Source organism: Cetorhinus maximus, chromosome 15 (genome assembly GCF_964194155.1).
Source record: "Cetorhinus maximus chromosome 15, sCetMax3.hap1.1, whole genome shotgun sequence".
In the NCBI taxonomy this organism is placed as follows: domain Eukaryota; kingdom Metazoa; phylum Chordata; class Chondrichthyes; order Lamniformes; family Cetorhinidae; genus Cetorhinus; species Cetorhinus maximus.
Window position 1 is genome coordinate 76,944,392 of NC_135893.1, and position 9,251 is coordinate 76,953,642.

Sequence of the window (9,251 nt, forward strand, 5' to 3'; positions counted from 1 at the left end):
TAGCACCGTTGATGACCCCTTTGACCACTTTATTGATGATCAAGAGTAGACTGATGGGGCAGTAATTGGTTGGGATGGATTTGTCCAGCTTTTTGTGGATAGGACGTACCTGGGCAATTTTCCACATTACTGGGTAGATGCCAGTGTTGTAGCTGTACTGGAACAGCTTGGCTAGGGACTTGGCATGTTCTGGGGGACAAGTCTTCAGTACTTGCCAGAATATTGTCAGGGCCCATAGCCTTTGCAGTACCCAGTGCCCTTAAGTGTTTTTTGATATCTCGTGGAGTGAATCAAATTGGCTGAAGACTGGCATCTATGATGCTGGGAACCTCTGGAGGAGGTCGAGATAGATCACCAATTCGGCACTTCTGGCTGAAGACTGTTGCAAATCTTCAGCCTTATCTTTTGCACAGATGTGTTGGGCTCCCCCATCAAGGTTGGGAGGTAGAACAATGTTCACCCATTCTTAGCTTGAATCCTCCTTTGAGAAGGAGTATGGTGAAAGATGAGCCATCTTTCCAGCAGAGTGTGAGAAGGTGACTTCCGAATAGTGGAACCCAAAACTCACATTGAGGATACCCTCCATCATGTTGTGTGGCACTACCACTGTGCTAAATGGGATAGATTGAGGATGGGGTTATTTGTGGAGCCTCCTCCTCCAGTGAGTTGTTTAATTTTCCACCACCATTCACGACTGGAAGTGGCAGGACTGCAGAGCTTAGACCTGATTCATTGGTTGTGGAATCGCTTAGCTCTGTCTATCTTTCTGCTTATGCTGTTTGGCAAGTATGTAGTCCTGTGATGTAGATTCATCAGGTTGGCACCTCATTTTCAAGTATGCCTGGTGCTGCTCTAGGCATGCCCTCCTGTATTCTTCATTGAATCAGGGTTGATGGCTTAGTGGTAATGGTGGAGTGAGGTATATGTTGGGCCATGAAGTTACAGATTATGTTTGAGTACAATTCTGCTGCTACTGATGGCCCACAGCACCTCATGGTTGACTAGTCTTGCGTTGCTAGATCTGTTCGAAATCTATCCCATTTAGCACAGTGGTAGTGCCACACAACATGATGGAGGGTATCCTCAAAGTGAGTTTTGGGTTCCAAATTCGGAAGTGACCTTCTCACCCTCTGCTGGAAAGATGGCTCATCCTTCATCATACTTCTTCTCAAAGGAGGATACAAGCTAAGAATGGATGAACATTGTTCTATCTCCCAACCTTGGGAATAACAAATAACAAGAATAACTTGTATTTGCATGGCACCTTAGGCATAAAAAATATCCCAAGGTGTTTAAAGAGACAGAGAAGGGAATGAAAGCTTGTGGCCAAGTGGTGCTTCACAGGGATAACACAGCCACTGATCTGGCGTTGGCGCTCTGCCCTCAATCTTGCCATTTCTCACAAGAGTGGAGTGCTACCATAAGTTCCATTGCCAGTATCTCATGGGGACGAGATCTTTGAGTTTGGTGATTATGCCTCAGTTGTCATTGTGCAATTATTTGTCTGCTAACAACAGAATGTATTAAGTAGAGGGCATTTAGAATTGTTGTTAGGGAAGAAGGCTGGCCATAATGTAAGTTTCTGAATCAGTACCAAACCCTACCCGCATCATTCTTCTGTTCTCTCATTACAAAACAATTTTGTTACTTCGTGATGTCAGAAGTTTCAGGTGTTGTTAATTAGATTTCAGCCTTTTTAATGCCAAGTGCATTTTACAAACATGACTAAGGAATGCACCTACAGTATTGACATGTGGGTGCTGCTTCTTAGCAGTGTAAACTTACCCTTCCTGTTCTTTTTTTCACCGATCAGGCAACAAGGCTGAACCACCTACCTTCCAATGAAAAATGGCAGAATGCCCATTTTGGTCCAGATTAATGGTGCCCTAATGAATTATAAACTTGGCAATAACACAATTTAAAGTTATGTGTCCCTATGATTTCATTATTGGGTTCTCAATTGGAAGATAAATAGGCAACCTCCCATATTTTGTTTTATTGCAAATGTACAGAGGACAAAACGTAAGGGATTGCCAAGCATGGAGATAAAATGTTTCCAAAAAGTTTGGATTGATATAAAATAAGTACAAAGATTATTGCAAGTTTTCAGATATTTTGTTTTAAGTACATAGAGTTTGAAGAGAACAGGAAGTTCAATATGTGCTCAAGGGCAAAATAAAGAACTGATTACATTTCAAAGTGAACAGTCATGGGGAAAGATGTGAGGTAGAGGTAAAGGTATAGTATGGCTACCTCCAGTGAGGGCTGCAGGTGGGTGTGAAGCCTATAAATTTCATACTGCCAATTTTAAATGAGCTGCACTGTTAGTAGCTAAGTTCTCAATAGTTCCAGGGTAGGCAATCCAATTGGAAAAATCACACCTCTCAAGTCTCTTGTACTAAGTTACTGCATGAGAATTGGTTTTTAAACAAAGGCCACATATTTTGAAATAGAAATACAACAGAAATATTAGACAAAAAATACTCAACAGGTAGAGCAGCATCTGTTGGAGAGAGAAACAGAGTTAAGGTTTCAGGTTGGATAATTTATATCAGTGTTTGCTAGTGAATCTAAAAACTCAACTTAATTTTATTTTTGCCAGAAAGCCATGTTTGCAGTAATCACAAAGGCAGAAAGCTGTGTTTAACCATAACTACAATTTGCATATTTATCAGTTGAATCTGTCATTCAAACCATACGTTCAGGTTGACAACTGAAAAATCACATGAGAATTTTTAATGCTTATAGGGAAAATCTGTGCGTAAGAAGAGAAATTATTGAAGGCAAACTTCGCCCCCGCACCACTAATTCTAGCAGCTTTATCAAAAGTTTTTTAAAATTCTTTCATGGGATGTGGGTGTCATTGGCCAGGCCAAAATTTATTGCTCATCCCTAATTGCCCTTGAGAAGGAGGTGGTGAGTCACCTTCTTGAACTGCTGCAGACCATGTGGTGGAGGTATATCCACAGTGCTGTTACGGAGGGAGTTCCAGGATTTTGACCCAGTCACAGTGAAGGAACGGTGATATATTTCCAAGTCAGGATGGTGTGTGGCTTAGAGGGGAACTCGGAGGTGGTGGTGTTCCCATGTGCCTGCTGCCCTTGTCCCTCTAGATGGTGGAGATCACAGGTTTGGAAGGTGCTGTCGGAGAAGCCTTGGTGAGCACTGGGGTTTCAAAATGTGGAGCCGTGCCAGGATAGTCTGAGAAATACCTACCAAACCATCACATGTATAGTGAGTAATTCCCACATAACTACACATGTTGACACCAGCAATAATGCAACACTTCCAGTAGTTACTGCGTACAGTCGAATTCAATATGCCCTCGCATGTGCCTTATCAGGCTTTTCTACATTAGAGGTGCTATATAAATGCAAATTGTTCTTGAACAGTAGACAAGTTGCCAATAAGGTTTTTATGAAACAATAAAATCTGCACCAATAAACCATCCTGTGAATATGCTTTTTATTTGCTTTGCAAGCATGAAAGTGCACATTACTACAACATTTTATAATTGTATGTAAAAATGCTTACCTGCCTTTTTAAAAAAGCCTATTCCATATTTTGCAGCATGTTGTAGAATCACAAGGCAATAACACTTCATTATCTCCTTTTTATAAATCATTCTGCTGCAAAACCAATATAACAATTGGTTCTGTATAAACAAAATACCATTGAACCAAACACTGAAAGCAATGGAAAATAGCTTGCTTCAAATTTATGACAACAGTAACCTGATGAGAGACTTTCTTAAGTACAATAATCCGTTGGTGAGCACGCATGTTTGAGTGTAACTATAGAAACAGAATACACTATGCATAAGACTAAATGATCCAAGCATGTTTTTGTTGAGTTTTCTGGCATTACCAATGAGTTTATACATATATATATAAGAAATCAATTCTTACAATACTTTAGGGGCAAAGACGCTTGTAAACTTAAAGAATAAAATGGAAGAACCACATTGCACTTGATGTGCATTGCTGATGCAGTAGCTTGTATGATTTAAGCCCATGTTTTACAATCATCATATAAAAGTCATGTTAAAAATTTTATATTGTGAATTAAAATAACTTGTACCAGTTATATCCCCATCAAACAATAGGAAACTATGAACCACATAAAGTGCCATCTTATTAATTGAATGGAAACTATTGTGAGTAGCATTTTATACACCGATGTTTATATTGGAAAAACCCTGTGTTAAAGGTTATTATGGGACAATACTGTCAATGTTTTATCATCATAATTTTTTGATTGGTTTAAAGTAAAACAAGAGGAAATCAGAAGTGAAGGAGTACGGAATGGATGAATCAAAAGCAAAACAAGCAGCTGGAAAATTGTCAAAGGAAACTATTGAGGAATTAAGGAAGTAGCCAATGTGGATTGACCAGTCAGGAGAACCAATTGAAGAATAAAAGTGAATCACTCAAAATGGCTTTTGGAAAAGACAATTGAATAATTTCATTATAACAAAAATAATGGCCCCAAAAGAGAAAGATTTTAATTGAATTTTCAATTGAAATGAGAGTGAAGTAGTTTGTTGATGTGGGCAACAGCTGATCAGAAGCTTTTAATAACATAAATTTATCTTGTAGTTGATTTTAAATCACTTCAGAAATCTTTTGGAAAATGCAAAAGAAACACATAAATCCTACAGGATCATCCATTATTTTTACTCAGAACCCTACTGCTGCATGCTAGGAAACTACAATGCCCAGAATTTACAAATCTGATGATGGCAATATCTTTTGAAATTTAGAATAATTAGATGTGCTTGAAATGTCTCTTCACATGTTCTGGTGGAATTAAGCCCAGGCTTTTGCGACAGGCTAAGGCCTTAAAGTGCTGACATTTTAACATTGGAATTCCTATAGCATATGAGCTACCTAATACATATAATATTTTAATGAAATTTTAGACCAATGTTCCTCCATTAGCAATACCAGAAAATGATGCAGCAGCAAAATATTAACAATGATATATATGAGCAAATGTCCAGATGTCACGCTTCGTTACAAATGCAAAACAACCTCAACATTTTGGGTGCTCCTTAATTGCAACCTCAATCAGACATACACATTTCACTCTATGAAGCTCCCTAATGAAACAATAATTAAATTCTGAGCCAATTCAAGCTGTATTTTTTTATAACAATTACTCCTAGTGCCCTTAAAGGGGCAAACCTCCACTTTACCTGCAGAATAATGCATGGCACATTACATAGTATAATACTCCTGTCCTTATAGAACAATGCATTATTTGACTTCCTGTGGGCAATATGTTGGGAGATTTACTACTACCATCCCCACCATTTTTAATGGGCACATTGATTTTACATAATACAATAACAATGGTACATTTAGAATACATTTCTTATCCTTGAGACCTGCTATGCCACATGTTTGAAAAATAAAACTGTAAAGGAACAGCAGGTGATTGAGTACATAGAGTATACAAAGTTCGCAAGCAACATAAATTACCCTAATAGACCAGAATGCCTGATACGCATGAAAACTTTACCCCAATCTATGTTTTAAGAAAGAAAGCCAAAACTTCGAAATGTAGTAATTAAATTCAGATCCCAGTAATTAGACTATGTGGCCTTAAAAGGGAATGGTGCCACATTTGCAGTAGAATAATATATTGTGTGTTATGTTGTGAAGCCATGCTTTATATCAATAAAATGATTTATGAAATTGCTGGTGGAAAACCACTAATTGAAATTTTTAAAAGGACTACAACCATGTTCCAAGGACTTGAGATCACAGTCAAAGATGACTCCACATTTGCATCACTGTACCTTCCACCTTCCAAGGCAATTAAGTGAAGCCAAACCCTCTGCAAAGCCTCACCAGGAGCAACTGCCTTGAAGGAGTAAGAATGGGGGCCTTCTCCTATCCCATTAGCAAAGCATCCAGACAATCTCCTGGGTAGAGGTAGCAATTCAAGATGTAGAGTCAAGACAGGGGAGCATAATGGTAATATGAGAAATAAAGGTCAGAGAATGGCAGGAAGGGACAGAGAGAAAAAAAAACTAAGAATACATCAACAGTCAAGACCAGATGTTATAAAGGTAACAAAAAGACAAAACTGAAGCCTCTCTATCTGAATGCCCATAGCATTCATAACAAAGTAAATGAATTGATGGCCCACATTGAAGTAAATAAATATGATCTGATAACAATTACTGAGACATGGCTACAGGACGACAAAGATTGTGTCCTTAATATTGAAGGGTACATGACATTCAAGAAGAATAGGAAGCCAGGTAAAGGTGGAGGGGTAGCACTGTTAATCAAAGAGGGCATTGGTGCAATAGTTAGAGATGGCCTTGGTTCAGGAGATCAGGGTGTAGAATCGGTTTGGGTGGAGATGAGGAATAGTAGGGGGAAAAAGTCATTAGTGGGAGTGGTCTACAGGCCCCCTAACAGTAGCCACAGAGTAGGACAAAGTACTCAAGAGGAAATATTATGTGCTTGTGATAAAGGGACAGCAATAGTCATGGGTGAATTTAATCTACACATAGGGCAGAATATTACGCTTGGTGTGCTGGAGCACGCCCAACATGCCCGGGCGTAAAATGACACGTGATGAAGCTGGGCATGCGTCCCAACGTCATCGCGCAGTCTCATGATATTTCGTTCGGCGGGCGCACACTGGAGTCGGCTGCACGGCTGATGATAATTAAAAGGCCTATTAAGGCCATTAACAATCTAATTAAATTCAAATTTACGCTGCCCATCCAACCTAATGGTTGGCGGGCAGGCAAAAAGGCCAAGTGGCCTTCACATATTTTAGGAAACCTCATCCACGAGCGGGATGAGGTTTCCTACACCAAATAAACATTAAATAAAAACTTTATTTTTCAATTAAATACATGTCCCACCTCATGTGACACAGTCATGTGAGGAGACATGTTTTATTAACTTTTTATTCTCTTCATTATTTTTTTACACAGCACTTCGGTCTCCCTGAGGCAGCTCCGTGTCTCAAGGAGATTGAAGTGCTCTTTGAATGCTTGAACTGCACTCTAGGCCCGCTCGCCGTCCTCCTCCCGCCCGCACAGGCACTGCTCAGCGCTGCCGCTTGCAATCCACACAGGGCGGGCATTAATTGGACCACCCGTGTGAAATCGCGATGCAGAGCCAATCACAGGCGGTGGTCGGCTTCCCAAACAACTCCCACCGAGGCCCCCCCATCAATGGCAAAATCCTGCCCATAAACTGGAAAAATCAGATTGGCAGCAGTAGCCTGGATGAGGAGTTCTTAGAATGCTTTCGAGACAGTATCTTAGAGCAGCATGTTCTGGAACCAACCAGAGAGCAGGTCACATTAGATTTGGCATTGTGTAACGTAACAGGATTAATTAATGACCTCAGAGTAAAGGCACTGCTAGGTAGCAGTGACCACAATATAATTGAATTTCACATCTTGTTTGAAAGGGAGAAGTGTGGGTCTAAGACTAGTATCTTAAATTTGAATAAGGGCAACTATGTGAGGATGAAAGCTGTGCTAGCTGAAGTGAACTGGGAAACTAGGCTAGGGGATAGATCAATAGAGAAGCAGTGGCAGATATTTAAGGGAATATTTCAGAGTATTCAGAATAAGTACATTCCTAGTATAAAGAAAAATTCTAAGGGGAGGACCCACTCATCTGTGGTTAACTAGAGATGTTAAGGAAAGCATCAAACTTAAGGAAAAAGCATACAAATCCACAAAGGTGAGTGGTAGGACAGATGTTTGGACAGAATATAAAGAAAGGCAAAGAATGACTAAATGACTAAAAGGGTAATCAGGAGAAATAAATTAGAGTATGAGAGGAAGCTAGCTAGGACTGTAAAAACGGATAGCAAGAGTTCCTACAGGTATTTAAAAAGGGAAAGAGAAGTAAAGTGAGTGTTGGTCCTCTATAGAGTGACAGTGGGGAGTTAATAGTAGATAATAAGGAAATGGTGGAAGAAATGAACAAATATTTTGCTTCTGTGTTCACTATAGAGGATACAAAAATCATTCCGGTAATAGTTACAAATCAGGAGGTGAACAGAAGAAAGGAACTTAGTGAAATTGAAATCACTAGGGAAACGGTACTGAGCAAATTGATGGAGCTGTAGGCTGGCAAGTCTCTGGGTCCCGATGGACTACATCCTAGGGTCTTAAAAGAGGTGGCCAATGAGGTAGTTGATGCGCTGGTGTTAATTTTTAAAAATTCGCTAGATTCTGGAAAGGTTCCATCAGATTGGAAAGTAGCAAATATAACCCCTCTATTCAAGAAGGGAGGGAGGCAGAAAACAGGAAACTATAACAAAAACAAAAATAGCTGGAAAAACTCAGCAGGTCTGACAGCATCTGTGGAGAAGAATACAGTTAACGTTTTGAGTCCGTATGACTCTTCATCAGAACTAAAGAGAAATAGAAATGAGGTGAAATATAAGCTGTTTAAGGGGGGTAGGACAGGTGGAGCTGGATAGAGGGCCAGTGATAGATGGAGGCAAAGGAGAGATTGCCAAAGATATCATAGACAAAAGGTCAAAGGGGTGTTGATGGTGGTGATATTAGCTAAAGGATGTGCTAATGGTGACATATAGGCCAGTTAGCTTGACGTCTGTTGTGGGAAAGTTATTAGAATCGATCATTAAGGAGGTTATAGCTGGGCACTTAGAAGAGCTCAAGGCAATTGGGAAGAGTCAGCATGGTTTTTTGAAAGGAAAATCATGTTTAACCAATTTATTGGAGTTTTTTGAAGGAGTAACATGCGCAATGGATAAAGGGGAGTCTGTACACGTACTCTATTTGGATTTCCAAAAGGCATTTGATAAGTTGCCACATCAAAGATTATTACAGAAAATAAAAGCGCACAGTGTAGTGGGTAACATATTAGCATGGATGGAAGATTGGCTGGCTGGCAGAAAGCAGAGAGTATGTATAAATGGGTCTTTTTATGATTGGCAGGATGTGACAATTGGAGTCCTGCAGGGTTCTGTGCTGGGGCTTCTACGTTTTACGATTTACATCAATGACTTAGATGAGGGGAGTGAAGACATGGTAGCTAAATTTGCAGTTGACACAAAGATAGGTAGAAGAGTATGTTGTGAAGAGGACATGAGGAGGTTGCAGATGAATATAGACAGGTTGAGTGAGTGGCCAAAGATCTGGCAAATGGAGTTTAATGTGGGAAAATGTGAAGTTGTTCACTTTGGCAGGAAGAACAAAAAAGCAGAGTATTACTTAAATGGAGAATGGCTGCATAA